Source organism: Hydractinia symbiolongicarpus, chromosome 9 (assembly GCF_029227915.1).
Source record: "Hydractinia symbiolongicarpus strain clone_291-10 chromosome 9, HSymV2.1, whole genome shotgun sequence".
Taxonomy (NCBI): Eukaryota; Metazoa; Cnidaria; class Hydrozoa; order Anthoathecata; family Hydractiniidae; genus Hydractinia; species Hydractinia symbiolongicarpus.
In genome coordinates, this window is record NC_079883.1 from 8,850,483 (window position 1) to 8,865,432 (window position 14,950).

Genomic DNA, 14,950 nt, shown 5'->3' on the forward strand with positions numbered 1-14,950 from the left:
AATCTAATCTTAAATTTACTCTTTTTTAACTGTTTAAGTGACTTAAACAAGTTTAACTTTGTACCAAGATAATGTTTTTTTGTAAATGTGTGGCTATAAAATAGCCGTTTGTTAATGTAATAGCCAGATACACACAAATTATTTTTTGCGGTCTTCTTTGCTGCCTTTTTGGGAGTCTTTTTGACCTTCTTTGCTGCAGGTTTTTAGCAACAGGCTTCTTTGTGGGTTTCTTAGCTGCTGGTTTCTTAGCCGAGGCTTTCTTTGTGGCAGGCTTCTTTGCTGCTTTCTTTGGCGTGCTCTTCTTTGCTGGCTTCTTTTTTGGTGTACTTTTCTTTGCAGTAGGCTTCTTTGCCGTTGGCTTTTTTGCTGCGGCCTTTTTCTTAGGTTTTCTTTTTTTACCTGACCTAGCTTGAATGATCCAGAAGCACCAGTGCCTTTAGTTTGAATCAAATCGCCTGATGTTACTCCTCGTTTAAGAGCCATTTTCAGATGATGATCTGAGTTTTCAGCAACTTTGTAATTTGCATGAATATATTTTGTAATAGCTTGCGAGATGAACCACCGCGTTCCTTTAGGGTAGCGATAGCAGCCTTGATCATGTCCACATATTTAGGGTGATCAGCTGTCTTCTTTGCAGCAGGTTTCTTCTTGGGTGCGATTTTCTTTGGAGAAGCTGCTTCACTCATTTTTAATGTTTTCTTACAACAATCCAACGATAAACGATGCTTGTTATCACAGTAGAAGTATACTAAACATTACCGTGTAAATGAGATATAATTTAAGACGGTGCGAAGTATGCGGACGTAAAAGTACCACTCCGGGAATTGATTTGGCGCGAAAACAGAAATGTGTGTTTCTGTACATCGTATAATGTCCGTTTTGGGTGCCGCGACTATGCGAAAGCATGTTAATTTTTATTTGTAGTACGACGCAATAGTCTGCAAGAGAAGCTGCTGGAGTTTGAGGTCTTCAGCATTACATCTAGTCTGTTAATTTGGGCTTCTTCCGCGCTCGTGTTAGGATTTTCATAAAGCGTTCTTTGGTTTGCGTTGCGTATGTCGGCCTACATCATCGACACGGCCTGTTTCCGGCTATTAGGAGCAATTCATATATTGGGCACTGCGTTTCGACTTTTTTATTAGACCACAGTAAAAAAATTCACTCACAGAAGTCCCTTTCTTTCATGGCTACAAACACGAAGAATTCTGTCGTAAGTAAAACGAATGCGCAAGCCAAAATGACGATGGGGCGAAGTCATAAGCATGGCCCTGTGGCCCAATGGATAAGGCATCTGACTACGAATCAGGGGATTCCAGGTTCGACTCCTGGCAGGGTCGCACTGTCGCATTTCGGCTGCATGGTCTACTGTGTAACGCGCGCGCACGTTCTGGCGTAATGCGTTGATAAACGGAATGTACGCAGACATATTGGAAAGTAATATCACGCACTTAGTATCGTCGCCTTTGTTAGCATTCATGTAAGTTACCATCCACTCGCTACAGTCGCTCTCCATCCTACGGCTAAATCAACAGCCGTGATTTTTACTATGTCGCCGTCCATCCGTACGCGGTGACAGTTGTAAGCTTTACAGTAACGTGACATGCTCCACAAGCAGTTACGGTGTGTGGACGATGCCTATCATGGCAACGCTTGTTCTTTATCGCTTCTCGGCCTAATGGCTAAGATCAAGTGTAGTATCTGTTCTTATCAGTTTAATATCTGGTAGGCCATTCTCTGAATGGTCAGTATATTAATCTGATTTTTGGCCTTGGGTCATGGAGGTGGATTCATTCACGCCGTGACCACGGTTGCCTTGGTGTTGCACTATTACCGATGGCGGCCCACATAAGCAATAAAAGAATAATAGCAGTCCTCTTTCCGACGGCACTCTGCATAGTCTACGGCGGGAACAAAACGCGTACACTGGGGGAGAATACAGCCTATGCCCCGCGACACGGCAGTTTATAACACACTCAAGCCACAAGCATTAACAAACTTTGAAGGGTACCCTCATGCTACGGTGCAGTTCCAACTCATACTTACCTGACGGGGAAGTAAAGACTGATCAATGAGGGTTTTCTTCCAGAGTGAGGCTCTTGCATTGCACTACGCTTGGGCTGACCTCTGCGATTACTGCAAACGTCAGTAACTCGACCGTACAATTTCTGGTAGTGGGGGCCTGCGTCCGCGCTCGCCCCTCCTTAAGTCAAAATGAATGAGCTTAGAAAAGTTGCGCGGCAAATGTCGGTGGTGACTTAAACGCTAAGGTAAAACCTCGCTTGGCTGTTACGAAACGTGATTGCGATATAAGTCCTCGGAAGGCGGCGGAATTTTATTTTATTTGCCATTCCGTCAGGGTTATTGGATGATCGGCAATAGATCGAGTTTGTATGCATTTGAAAGCTCTTTTTTCTCGTACTATCACCTGAAAATGTCGTAGGAAAATGTCATAGGAAACACTTTCACAACGCCACGTTCCTTAATTGTTATAACAAGAAATATATCACAGCAAATGAAAATGAAAAGCCTACGACACCGGGAGTTCCCAGGCGGTCCCCCATCCAAGTACTATCCCGGCCCGACGATGCTTAACTTCCGTGATCAGACGAGAACGGGTGTGTTCATCGTGGTATGGCCGTAGACATTAGTAGGTGCAAATACGTGCAATTTATTTTGACGTTGTGATCAAATTTTTTTATTTAATTTCTTTGAGTTACTTAGGACAAGGCGTATGCATGGATTATCTATTAGACTTTAAGGTTATAGTTTTGTGAAAAAAACAATGTTTTTTTAAAGATGTGTGGCTATAAAAATAGCCGTTGTTTTCTGAGTGTAGCGGTTTACTTCTTCTGTCCTTTGTCGTTCTTCTTTGGGAGTAAGACAGCTTGAATGTTTGGCAAAACACCACCAGCTGCAATGGTTACACCGCTCAAAAGTTTGTTTAATTCTTCATCATTACGAACAGCCAATTGTAAATGTCTTGGAATAATCCTAGCTTTTTTGTTGTCTCTTGCTGCGTTACCAGCCAACTCCAATATCTCAGCAGATAAATATTCCAAGACGGCTGCTAAGTAAACTGGTGCTCCAGATCCAATTCGGTTAGCATAGTGCCCTCTACGAAGGAATCTATGCACTCTACCGACTGGAAATTGAAGTCCAGCTCTTGAGGATCTTGTCTTGGCTTTAGCCTTAGCTTTTCCACCTTTTCCACGTCCAGACATAACTGCGATTTGATTTGTAAGTTAATACAAAAACGTACGAATATTTAACGTAAGTGTTAACGAAATAAACTTTACTCGTTTTTTCATCATAAAAATAGGATCGAAATCATGTTTTTTTAACCAATCATAATTAAGTATTAAACAAAAGATTTTTTTTTTAACCAATTAAATTGCGTATCGGCGTTTTCGGATCGAATTCGATCCGATTTTTTTACTTATAAACAAAAAGTTTTGACTTGCAGTTTAATGCTTATTTACAAGTTAAGTAGCAAAAATTTTTAACCATGTCTGACGCAGCAGCTAAAGGAGGAAAACAGGCACCTAAAGTAGCCAAGAAAGGTGAAAAAAGAGCCGGCAAAAAAGGAGGAAAGATTGGTGGAACTGGTGAAAAGAAACGCAAGAGAAAGAGAAAGGAAAGTTATGCTATTTACATCTACAATGTTTTGAAACAAGTTCACCCAGATGTCGGAGTTTCAAGCAAAGCTATGAGCATCATGAACTCATTTGTCAACGACATCTTTGAGCGCATTGCTTCCGAAGCTTCGCGTTTGGCTCTTCAAAACAAAAAGTCGACCATCTCTTCTCGTGAAATTCAAACCGCAGTACGTCTTCTCTTGCCTGGAGAACTTGCAAAACACGCAGTCAGTGAAGGAACAAAAGCCGTCACAAAATACACAAGCAGCAAGTAAACCAACGTCTACCAAACACAAACGGTCTTTTTTAAGACCACACATCTTTAAAAAAACATTTACTTGGCGTCACTACAAGTTAACCGAAGTTAATAAAACTTCTAAATAATGTGCTTAAGAACACTAGCCTACATTTAAAATACTTCCCCATGTGTGTGTGGATTAGCTTCACTTTTCATACGTATTATTAGCTGTACTTGCAGAAAAGACAAGTACATTGATCCATGTTATTGCTTACATTTAACTTAACCCAGCTTTTCACGGAAACACTCCCAGGCAAATTAACCCTACAAAGTATTTCTAAATTTTTTTTGTGTCATATATGACATAGTATCGTATAGCAATAAATGTAACTGTGACAAGACTTTACACATTGTGTAATTTGGAAGCGTGCACAAAGTAATGTTTTAAAAGATTTGTGGCTATAAAAATAGCCGTTTTTGTTGAGCAATGACAACGCTTAACCTCCGAATCCGTAAAGAGTTCTTCCTTGACGTTTTAAGGCATAAACAACATCCATAGCGGTAACGGTCTTGCGTTTAGCGTGCTCTGTGTAGGTTACAGCATCACGAATAACATTCTCTAAGAAAACCTTCAGTACACCTCTGGTTTCCTCATAGATAAGGCCAGAGATACGTTTGACACCACCTCGTCGAGCAAGACGCCGAATAGCAGGTTTTGTGATTCCCTGAATGTTATCACGAAGAATTTTTCGGTGACGTTTAGCACCTCCTTTTCCCAATCCTTTACCTCCTTTTCCGCGTCCAGACATATTGATATAGTTGCGTACAGAACGAGTACAAAAACAACGTTTGAGTTAACAGAATTCAGACAGCTTTAAAAAGAGGCCATAAAATTACCTACTGCTCGTGGAAACACCCTAATTAACCAATAGAGTTGCGTCATTACAAAATGTTCCGAACATTTTGTACATTTTTTTAAGTAAAACTGTAGTTTTTTTAAAAATTCGTGGTCTTAATGTTTCAGTAAGGCAATAAATTTGGCATCGTTGGAATTCGCCAAACCTTCTGCTACTTACTAAAAAAAAAAAAAGTCAAAAGCTTTTGTGTATCAGAAGATACAGCCGTTTTCCCGTAGCCAAAAAACACAGATTTTATAAAAATGTTAAAGTAATGAGCGTAATGTCATTATGCAGCCAATCAGAAATTACTTTCTTAGCACCAATCAAATGGTTTGTTTTGAACCTTAGCTGTCAATCAATATGAGAAATAAAACTTTGGCGCGATAGTGCATTTTAGACCGTCTTGTGTATCCGTACTACATCGACTTCTTAAAATATGGCTCGTACAAAGCAAACTGCACGTAAATCTACTGGAGGAAAGGCTCCACGAAAACAACTCGCCACTAAAGCTGCGAGGAAAAGCGCACCAGCTACTGGAGGAGTGAAAAAACCACATCGTTACAGACCTGGTACAGTTGCTCTCAGAGAAATCAGAAGATACCAGAAGTCAACCGAGCTCTTGATCCGCAAGTTGCCTTTCCAGCGTCTTGTGCGAGAAATTGCTCAGGACTTCAAAACAGATCTGCGATTCCAGAGCACAGCCGTTATGGCTCTGCAAGAGGCTTCTGAAGCGTACCTTGTTGGCTTGTTCGAGGATACTAACTTGTGTGCCATTCACGCAAAACGAGTTACAATCATGCCTAAAGACATCCAGTTGGCAAGAAGAATTCGTGGGGAACGTGCCTAAGCATCTTACCAAACAAAAAACGGCTATTTTTATAGCCACACATCCATAAAAAATATTACGGCTAGCTTTTTATATCAAACTTTGTCCTGCTTTCTGTTTAAATTTTATGCTACATAAAAATTTTATGCTACATAAAGTTTGACAATGTTAAAAATATGAAGGGCAAGAAAAGTAAAAGCAAGAAAATAAGAAATTTAAAAACGAAAATACTTAAACTTAGGGAATCTAATCTTAAATTTACTCTTTTTTAACTGTTTAAGTGACTTAAACAAGTTTAACTTTGTACCAAGATAATGTTTTTTTGTAAATGTGTGGCTATAAAAATAGCCGTTTGTTAATGTAATAGCCAGATACACACAAATTATTTTTTTGCGGTCTTCTTTGCTGCCTTTTTGGGAGTCTTTTTGACCTTCTTTGCTGCAGGTTTTTTAGCAACAGGCTTCTTTGTGGGTTTCTTAGCTGCTGGTTTCTTAGCCGAGGCTTTCTTTGTGGCAGGCTTCTTTGCTGCTTTCTTTGGCGTGCTCTTCTTTGCTGGCTTCTTTTTTGGTGTACTTTTCTTTGCAGTAGGCTTCTTTGCCGTTGGCTTTTTTGCTGCGGCCTTTTTCTTAGGTTTTTCTTTTTTTACCTGACCTAGCTTGAATGATCCAGAAGCACCAGTGCCTTTAGTTTGAATCAAATCGCCTGATGTTACTCCTCGTTTAAGAGCCATTTTCAGATGATGATCTGAGTTTTCAGCAACTTTGTAATTTGCATGAATATATTTTGTAATAGCTTGGCGAGATGAACCACCGCGTTCCTTTAGGGTAGCGATAGCAGCCTTGATCATGTCCACATATTTAGGGTGATCAGCTGTCTTCTTTGCAGCAGGTTTCTTCTTGGGTGCGATTTTCTTTGGAGAAGCTGCTTCACTCATTTTTAATGTTTTCTTACAACAATCCAACGATAAACGATGCTTGTTATCACAGTAGAAGTATACTAAACATTACCGTGTAAATGAGATATAATTTAAGACGGTGCGAAGTATGCGGACGTAAAAGTACCACTCCCGGGAATTGATTTGGCGCGAAAACAGAAATGTGTGTTTCTGTACATCGTATAATGTCCGTTTTGGGTGCCGCGACTATGCGAAAGCATGTTAATTTTTATTTGTAGTACGACGCAATAGTCTGCAAGAGAAGCTGCTGGAGTTTGAGGTCTTCAGCATTACATCTAGTCTGTTAATTTGGGCTTCTTCCGCGCTCGTGTTAGGATTTTCATAAAGCGTTCTTTGGTTTGCGTTGCGTATGTCGGCCTACATCATCGACACGGCCTGTTTCCGGCTATTAGGAGCAATTCATATATTGGGCACTGCGTTTCGACTTTTTTATTAGACCACAGTAAAAAAATTCACTCACAGAAGTCCCTTTCTTTCATGGCTACAAACACGAAGAATTCTGTCGTAAGTAAAACGAATGCGCAAGCCAAAATGACGATGGGGCGAAGTCATAAGCATGGCCCTGTGGCCCAATGGATAAGGCATCTGACTACGAATCAGGGGATTCCAGGTTCGACTCCTGGCAGGGTCGCACTGTCGCATTTCGGCTGCATGGTCTACTGTGTAACGCGCGCGCACGTTCTGGCGTAATGCGTTGATAAACGGAATGTACGCAGACATATTGGAAAGTAATATCACGCACTTAGTATCGTCGCCTTTGTTAGCATTCATGTAAGTTACCATCCACTCGCTACAGTCGCTCTCCATCCTACGGCTAAATCAACAGCCGTGATTTTTACTATGTCGCCGTCCATCCGTACGCGGTGACAGTTGTAAGCTTTACAGTAACGTGACATGCTCCACAAGCAGTTACGGTGTGTGGACGATGCCTATCATGGCAACGCTTGTTCTTTATCGCTTCTCGGCCTAATGGCTAAGATCAAGTGTAGTATCTGTTCTTATCAGTTTAATATCTGGTAGGCCATTCTCTGAATGGTCAGTATATTAATCTGATTTTTGGCCTTGGGTCATGGAGGTGGATTCATTCACGCCGTGACCACGGGTTGCCTTGGTGTTGCACTATTACCGATGGCGGCCCACATAAGCAATAAAAGAATAATAGCAGTCCTCTTTCCGACGGCACTCTGCATAGTCTACGGCGGGAACAAAACGCGTACACTGGGGGAGAATACAGCCTATGCCCCGCGACACGGCAGTTTATAACACACTCAAGCCACAAGCATTAACAAACTTTGAAGGGTACCCTCATGCTACGGTGCAGTTCCAACTCATACTTACCTGACGGGGAAGTAAAGACTGATCAATGAGGGTTTTCTTCCAGAGTGAGGCTCTTGCATTGCACTACGCTTGGGCTGACCTCTGCGATTACTGCAAACGTCAGTAACTCGACCGTACAATTTCTGGTAGTGGGGGCCTGCGTCCGCGCTCGCCCCCTCCTTAAGTCAAAATGAATGAGCTTAGAAAAGTTGCGCGGCCAAATGTCGGTGGTGACTTAAACGCTAAGGTAAAACCTCGCTTGGCTGTTACGAAACGTGATTGCGATATAAGTCCTCGGAAGGCGGCGGAATTTTATTTTATTTGCCATTCCGTCAGGGTTATTGGATGATCGGCAATAGATCGAGTTTGTATGCATTTGAAAGCTCTTTTTTCTCGTACTATCACCTGAAAATGTCGTAGGAAAATGTCATAGGAAACACTTTCAACAACCGCCACGTTCCTTAATTGTTATAACAAGAAATATATCACAGCAAATGAAAATGAAAAGCCTACGACACCGGGAGTTCCCAGGCGGTCCCCCATCCAAGTACTATCCCGGCCCGACGATGCTTAACTTCCGTGATCAGACGAGAACGGGTGTGTTCATCGTGGTATGGCCGTAGACATTAGTAGGTGCAAATACGTGCAATTTATTTTGACGTTGTGATCAAATTTTTTTATTTAATTTCTTTGAGTTACTTAGGACAAGGCGTATGCATGGATTATCTATTAGACTTTAAGGTTATAGTTTTGTGAAAAAAACAATGTTTTTTTAAAGATGTGTGGCTATAAAAATAGCCGTTGTTTTCTGAGTGTAGCGGTTTACTTCTTCTGTCCTTTGTCGTTCTTCTTTGGGAGTAAGACAGCTTGAATGTTTGGCAAAACACCACCAGCTGCAATGGTTACACCGCTCAAAAGTTTGTTTAATTCTTCATCATTACGAACAGCCAATTGTAAATGTCTTGGAATAATCCTAGCTTTTTTGTTGTCTCTTGCTGCGTTACCAGCCAACTCCAATATCTCAGCAGATAAATATTCCAAGACGGCTGCTAAGTAAACTGGTGCTCCAGATCCAATTCGGTTAGCATAGTGCCCTCTACGAAGGAATCTATGCACTCTACCGACTGGAAATTGAAGTCCAGCTCTTGAGGATCTTGTCTTGGCTTTAGCCTTAGCTTTTCCACCTTTTCCACGTCCAGACATAACTGCGATTTGATTTGTAAGTTAATACAAAAACGTACGAATATTTAACGTAAGTGTTAACGAAATAAACTTTACTCGTTTTTTCATCATAAAAATAGGATCGAAATCATGTTTTTTTAACCAATCATAATTAAGTATTAAACAAAAGATTTTTTTTTTAACCAATTAAATTGCGTATCGGCGTTTTCGGATCGAATTCGATCCGATTTTTTTACTTATAAACAAAAAGTTTTGACTTGCAGTTTAATGCTTATTTACAAGTTAAGTAGCAAAAATTTTTAACCATGTCTGACGCAGCAGCTAAAGGAGGAAAACAGGCACCTAAAGTAGCCAAGAAAGGTGAAAAAAGAGCCGGCAAAAAAGGAGGAAAGATTGGTGGAACTGGTGAAAAGAAACGCAAGAGAAAGAGAAAGGAAAGTTATGCTATTTACATCTACAATGTTTTGAAACAAGTTCACCCAGATGTCGGAGTTTCAAGCAAAGCTATGAGCATCATGAACTCATTTGTCAACGACATCTTTGAGCGCATTGCTTCCGAAGCTTCGCGTTTGGCTCTTCAAAACAAAAAGTCGACCATCTCTTCTCGTGAAATTCAAACCGCAGTACGTCTTCTCTTGCCTGGAGAACTTGCAAAACACGCAGTCAGTGAAGGAACAAAAGCCGTCACAAAATACACAAGCAGCAAGTAAACCAACGTCTACCAAACACAAACGGTCTTTTTTAAGACCACACATCTTTAAAAAAACATTTACTTGGCGTCACTACAAGTTAACCGAAGTTAATAAAACTTCTAAATAATGTGCTTAAGAACACTAGCCTACATTTAAAATACTTCCCCATGTGTGTGTGGATTAGCTTCACTTTTCATACGTATTATTAGCTGTACTTGCAGAAAAGACAAGTACATTGATCCATGTTATTGCTTACATTTAACTTAACCCAGCTTTTCACGGAAACACTCCCAGGCAAATTAACCCTACAAAGTATTTCTAAATTTTTTTTGTGTCATATATGACATAGTATCGTATAGCAATAAATGTAACTGTGACAAGACTTTACACATTGTGTAATTTGGAAGCGTGCACAAAGTAATGTTTTAAAAGATTTGTGGCTATAAAAATAGCCGTTTTTGTTGAGCAATGACAACGCTTAACCTCCGAATCCGTAAAGAGTTCTTCCTTGACGTTTTAAGGCATAAACAACATCCATAGCGGTAACGGTCTTGCGTTTAGCGTGCTCTGTGTAGGTTACAGCATCACGAATAACATTCTCTAAGAAAACCTTCAGTACACCTCTGGTTTCCTCATAGATAAGGCCAGAGATACGTTTGACACCACCTCGTCGAGCAAGACGCCGAATAGCAGGTTTTGTGATTCCCTGAATGTTATCACGAAGAATTTTTCGGTGACGTTTAGCACCTCCTTTTCCCAATCCTTTACCTCCTTTTCCGCGTCCAGACATATTGATATAGTTGCGTACAGAACGAGTACAAAAACAACGTTTGAGTTAACAGAATTCAGACAGCTTTAAAAAGAGGCCATAAAATTACCTACTGCTCGTGGAAACACCCTAATTAACCAATAGAGTTGCGTCATTACAAAATGTTCCGAACATTTTGTACATTTTTTTAAGTAAAACTGTAGTTTTTTTAAAAATTCGTGGTCTTAATGTTTCAGTAAGGCAATAAATTTGGCATCGTTGGAATTCGCCAAACCTTCTGCTACTTACTAAAAAAAAAAAAAGTCAAAAGCTTTTGTGTATCAGAAGATACAGCCGTTTTCCCGTAGCCAAAAAACACAGATTTTATAAAAATGTTAAAGTAATGAGCGTAATGTCATTATGCAGCCAATCAGAAATTACTTTCTTAGCACCAATCAAATGGTTTGTTTTGAACCTTAGCTGTCAATCAATATGAGAAATAAAACTTTGGCGCGATAGTGCATTTTAGACCGTCTTGTGTATCCGTACTACATCGACTTCTTAAAATATGGCTCGTACAAAGCAAACTGCACGTAAATCTACTGGAGGAAAGGCTCCACGAAAACAACTCGCCACTAAAGCTGCGAGGAAAAGCGCACCAGCTACTGGAGGAGTGAAAAAACCACATCGTTACAGACCTGGTACAGTTGCTCTCAGAGAAATCAGAAGATACCAGAAGTCAACCGAGCTCTTGATCCGCAAGTTGCCTTTCCAGCGTCTTGTGCGAGAAATTGCTCAGGACTTCAAAACAGATCTGCGATTCCAGAGCACAGCCGTTATGGCTCTGCAAGAGGCTTCTGAAGCGTACCTTGTTGGCTTGTTCGAGGATACTAACTTGTGTGCCATTCACGCAAAACGAGTTACAATCATGCCTAAAGACATCCAGTTGGCAAGAAGAATTCGTGGGGAACGTGCCTAAGCATCTTACCAAACAAAAAACGGCTATTTTTATAGCCACACATCCATAAAAAATATTACGGCTAGCTTTTTATATCAAACTTTGTCCTGCTTTCTGTTTAAATTTTATGCTACATAAAAATTTTATGCTACATAAAGTTTGACAATGTTAAAAATATGAAGGGCAAGAAAAGTAAAAGCAAGAAAATAAGAAATTTAAAAACGAAAATACTTAAACTTAGGGAATCTAATCTTAAATTTACTCTTTTTTAACTGTTTAAGTGACTTAAACAAGTTTAACTTTGTACCAAGATAATGTTTTTTTGTAAATGTGTGGCTATAAAAATAGCCGTTTGTTAATGTAATAGCCAGATACACACAAATTATTTTTTTGCGGTCTTCTTTGCTGCCTTTTTGGGAGTCTTTTTGACCTTCTTTGCTGCAGGTTTTTTAGCAACAGGCTTCTTTGTGGGTTTCTTAGCTGCTGGTTTCTTAGCCGAGGCTTTCTTTGTGGCAGGCTTCTTTGCTGCTTTCTTTGGCGTGCTCTTCTTTGCTGGCTTCTTTTTTGGTGTACTTTTCTTTGCAGTAGGCTTCTTTGCCGTTGGCTTTTTTGCTGCGGCCTTTTTCTTAGGTTTTTCTTTTTTTACCTGACCTAGCTTGAATGATCCAGAAGCACCAGTGCCTTTAGTTTGAATCAAATCGCCTGATGTTACTCCTCGTTTAAGAGCCATTTTCAGATGATGATCTGAGTTTTCAGCAACTTTGTAATTTGCATGAATATATTTTGTAATAGCTTGGCGAGATGAACCACCGCGTTCCTTTAGGGTAGCGATAGCAGCCTTGATCATGTCCACATATTTAGGGTGATCAGCTGTCTTCTTTGCAGCAGGTTTCTTCTTGGGTGCGATTTTCTTTGGAGAAGCTGCTTCACTCATTTTTAATGTTTTCTTACAACAATCCAACGATAAACGATGCTTGTTATCACAGTAGAAGTATACTAAACATTACCGTGTAAATGAGATATAATTTAAGACGGTGCGAAGTATGCGGACGTAAAAGTACCACTCCCGGGAATTGATTTGGCGCGAAAACAGAAATGTGTGTTTCTGTACATCGTATAATGTCCGTTTTGGGTGCCGCGACTATGCGAAAGCATGTTAATTTTTATTTGTAGTACGACGCAATAGTCTGCAAGAGAAGCTGCTGGAGTTTGAGGTCTTCAGCATTACATCTAGTCTGTTAATTTGGGCTTCTTCCGCGCTCGTGTTAGGATTTTCATAAAGCGTTCTTTGGTTTGCGTTGCGTATGTCGGCCTACATCATCGACACGGCCTGTTTCCGGCTATTAGGAGCAATTCATATATTGGGCACTGCGTTTCGACTTTTTTATTAGACCACAGTAAAAAAATTCACTCACAGAAGTCCCTTTCTTTCATGGCTACAAACACGAAGAATTCTGTCGTAAGTAAAACGAATGCGCAAGCCAAAATGACGATGGGGCGAAGTCATAAGCATGGCCCTGTGGCCCAATGGATAAGGCATCTGACTACGAATCAGGGGATTCCAGGTTCGACTCCTGGCAGGGTCGCACTGTCGCATTTCGGCTGCATGGTCTACTGTGTAACGCGCGCGCACGTTCTGGCGTAATGCGTTGATAAACGGAATGTACGCAGACATATTGGAAAGTAATATCACGCACTTAGTATCGTCGCCTTTGTTAGCATTCATGTAAGTTACCATCCACTCGCTACAGTCGCTCTCCATCCTACGGCTAAATCAACAGCCGTGATTTTTACTATGTCGCCGTCCATCCGTACGCGGTGACAGTTGTAAGCTTTACAGTAACGTGACATGCTCCACAAGCAGTTACGGTGTGTGGACGATGCCTATCATGGCAACGCTTGTTCTTTATCGCTTCTCGGCCTAATGGCTAAGATCAAGTGTAGTATCTGTTCTTATCAGTTTAATATCTGGTAGGCCATTCTCTGAATGGTCAGTATATTAATCTGATTTTTGGCCTTGGGTCATGGAGGTGGATTCATTCACGCCGTGACCACGGGTTGCCTTGGTGTTGCACTATTACCGATGGCGGCCCACATAAGCAATAAAAGAATAATAGCAGTCCTCTTTCCGACGGCACTCTGCATAGTCTACGGCGGGAACAAAACGCGTACACTGGGGGAGAATACAGCCTATGCCCCGCGACACGGCAGTTTATAACACACTCAAGCCACAAGCATTAACAAACTTTGAAGGGTACCCTCATGCTACGGTGCAGTTCCAACTCATACTTACCTGACGGGGAAGTAAAGACTGATCAATGAGGGTTTTCTTCCAGAGTGAGGCTCTTGCATTGCACTACGCTTGGGCTGACCTCTGCGATTACTGCAAACGTCAGTAACTCGACCGTACAATTTCTGGTAGTGGGGGCCTGCGTCCGCGCTCGCCCCCTCCTTAAGTCAAAATGAATGAGCTTAGAAAAGTTGCGCGGCCAAATGTCGGTGGTGACTTAAACGCTAAGGTAAAACCTCGCTTGGCTGTTACGAAACGTGATTGCGATATAAGTCCTCGGAAGGCGGCGGAATTTTATTTTATTTGCCATTCCGTCAGGGTTATTGGATGATCGGCAATAGATCGAGTTTGTATGCATTTGAAAGCTCTTTTTTCTCGTACTATCACCTGAAAATGTCGTAGGAAAATGTCATAGGAAACACTTTCAACAACCGCCACGTTCCTTAATTGTTATAACAAGAAATATATCACAGCAAATGAAAATGAAAAGCCTACGACACCGGGAGTTCCCAGGCGGTCCCCCATCCAAGTACTATCCCGGCCCGACGATGCTTAACTTCCGTGATCAGACGAGAACGGGTGTGTTCATCGTGGTATGGCCGTAGACATTAGTAGGTGCAAATACGTGCAATTTATTTTGACGTTGTGATCAAATTTTTTTATTTAATTTCTTTGAGTTACTTAGGACAAGGCGTATGCATGGATTATCTATTAGACTTTAAGGTTATAGTTTTGTGAAAAAAACAATGTTTTTTTAAAGATGTGTGGCTATAAAAATAGCCGTTGTTTTCTGAGTGTAGCGGTTTACTTCTTCTGTCCTTTGTCGTTCTTCTTTGGGAGTAAGACAGCTTGAATGTTTGGCAAAACACCACCAGCTGCAATGGTTACACCGCTCAAAAGTTTGTTTAATTCTTCATCATTACGAACAGCCAATTGTAAATGTCTTGGAATAATCCTAGCTTTTTTGTTGTCTCTTGCTGCGTTACCAGCCAACTCCAATATCTCAGCAGATAAATATTCCAAGACGGCTGCTAAGTAAACTGGTGCTCCAGATCCAATTCGGTTAGCATAGTGCCCTCTACGAAGGAATCTATGCACTCTACCGACTGGAAATTGAAGTCCAGCTCTTGAGGATCTTGTCTTGGCTTTAGCCTTAGCTTTTCCACCTTTTCCACGTCCAGACATAACTGCGATTTGATTTGTAAGTTAA

At 40.9% G+C, this 14,950-nt stretch overlaps 9 non-coding genes across 9 annotated transcripts; 6 read left to right on the forward strand and 3 right to left on the reverse strand.

The window, feature by feature from the left end:
* The first annotated feature begins 1,659 nt into the window (after nt 1-1,659).
* LOC130661493 (U2 spliceosomal RNA) lies at nt 1,660-1,849 on the forward strand. Its single transcript, XR_008988685.1, has one exon. It is a non-coding gene; the product is annotated as a U2 spliceosomal RNA (small nuclear RNA).
* Nucleotides 1,850-2,035: 186 nt separating this feature from the next.
* LOC130660418 (U1 spliceosomal RNA) lies at nt 2,036-2,200 on the forward strand. Its single transcript, XR_008987618.1, has one exon. It is a non-coding gene; the product is annotated as a U1 spliceosomal RNA (small nuclear RNA).
* A 324-nt stretch (nt 2,201-2,524) lies between these two features.
* Nucleotides 2,525-2,643, reverse strand: LOC130661295 (5S ribosomal RNA). The gene has a single exon (XR_008988488.1). It is a non-coding gene; the product is annotated as a 5S ribosomal RNA (ribosomal RNA).
* Nucleotides 2,644-7,506: 4,863 nt separating this feature from the next.
* LOC130660835 (U2 spliceosomal RNA) lies at nt 7,507-7,698 on the forward strand. The gene has a single exon (XR_008988032.1). It is a non-coding gene; the product is annotated as a U2 spliceosomal RNA (small nuclear RNA).
* Nucleotides 7,699-7,883: 185 nt separating this feature from the next.
* On the forward strand, nt 7,884-8,048 carry LOC130659782 (U1 spliceosomal RNA). The gene has a single exon (XR_008986987.1). It is a non-coding gene; the product is annotated as a U1 spliceosomal RNA (small nuclear RNA).
* A 328-nt stretch (nt 8,049-8,376) lies between these two features.
* LOC130661309 (5S ribosomal RNA) lies at nt 8,377-8,495 on the reverse strand. Its single transcript, XR_008988501.1, has one exon. It is a non-coding gene; the product is annotated as a 5S ribosomal RNA (ribosomal RNA).
* A 4,863-nt stretch (nt 8,496-13,358) lies between these two features.
* Nucleotides 13,359-13,550, forward strand: LOC130660836 (U2 spliceosomal RNA). Its single transcript, XR_008988033.1, has one exon. It is a non-coding gene; the product is annotated as a U2 spliceosomal RNA (small nuclear RNA).
* Nucleotides 13,551-13,735: 185 nt separating this feature from the next.
* On the forward strand, nt 13,736-13,900 carry LOC130659783 (U1 spliceosomal RNA). Its single transcript, XR_008986988.1, has one exon. It is a non-coding gene; the product is annotated as a U1 spliceosomal RNA (small nuclear RNA).
* Nucleotides 13,901-14,228: 328 nt separating this feature from the next.
* LOC130661321 (5S ribosomal RNA) lies at nt 14,229-14,347 on the reverse strand. The gene has a single exon (XR_008988513.1). It is a non-coding gene; the product is annotated as a 5S ribosomal RNA (ribosomal RNA).
* Between the last annotated feature and the right edge of the window lie 603 nt (nt 14,348-14,950).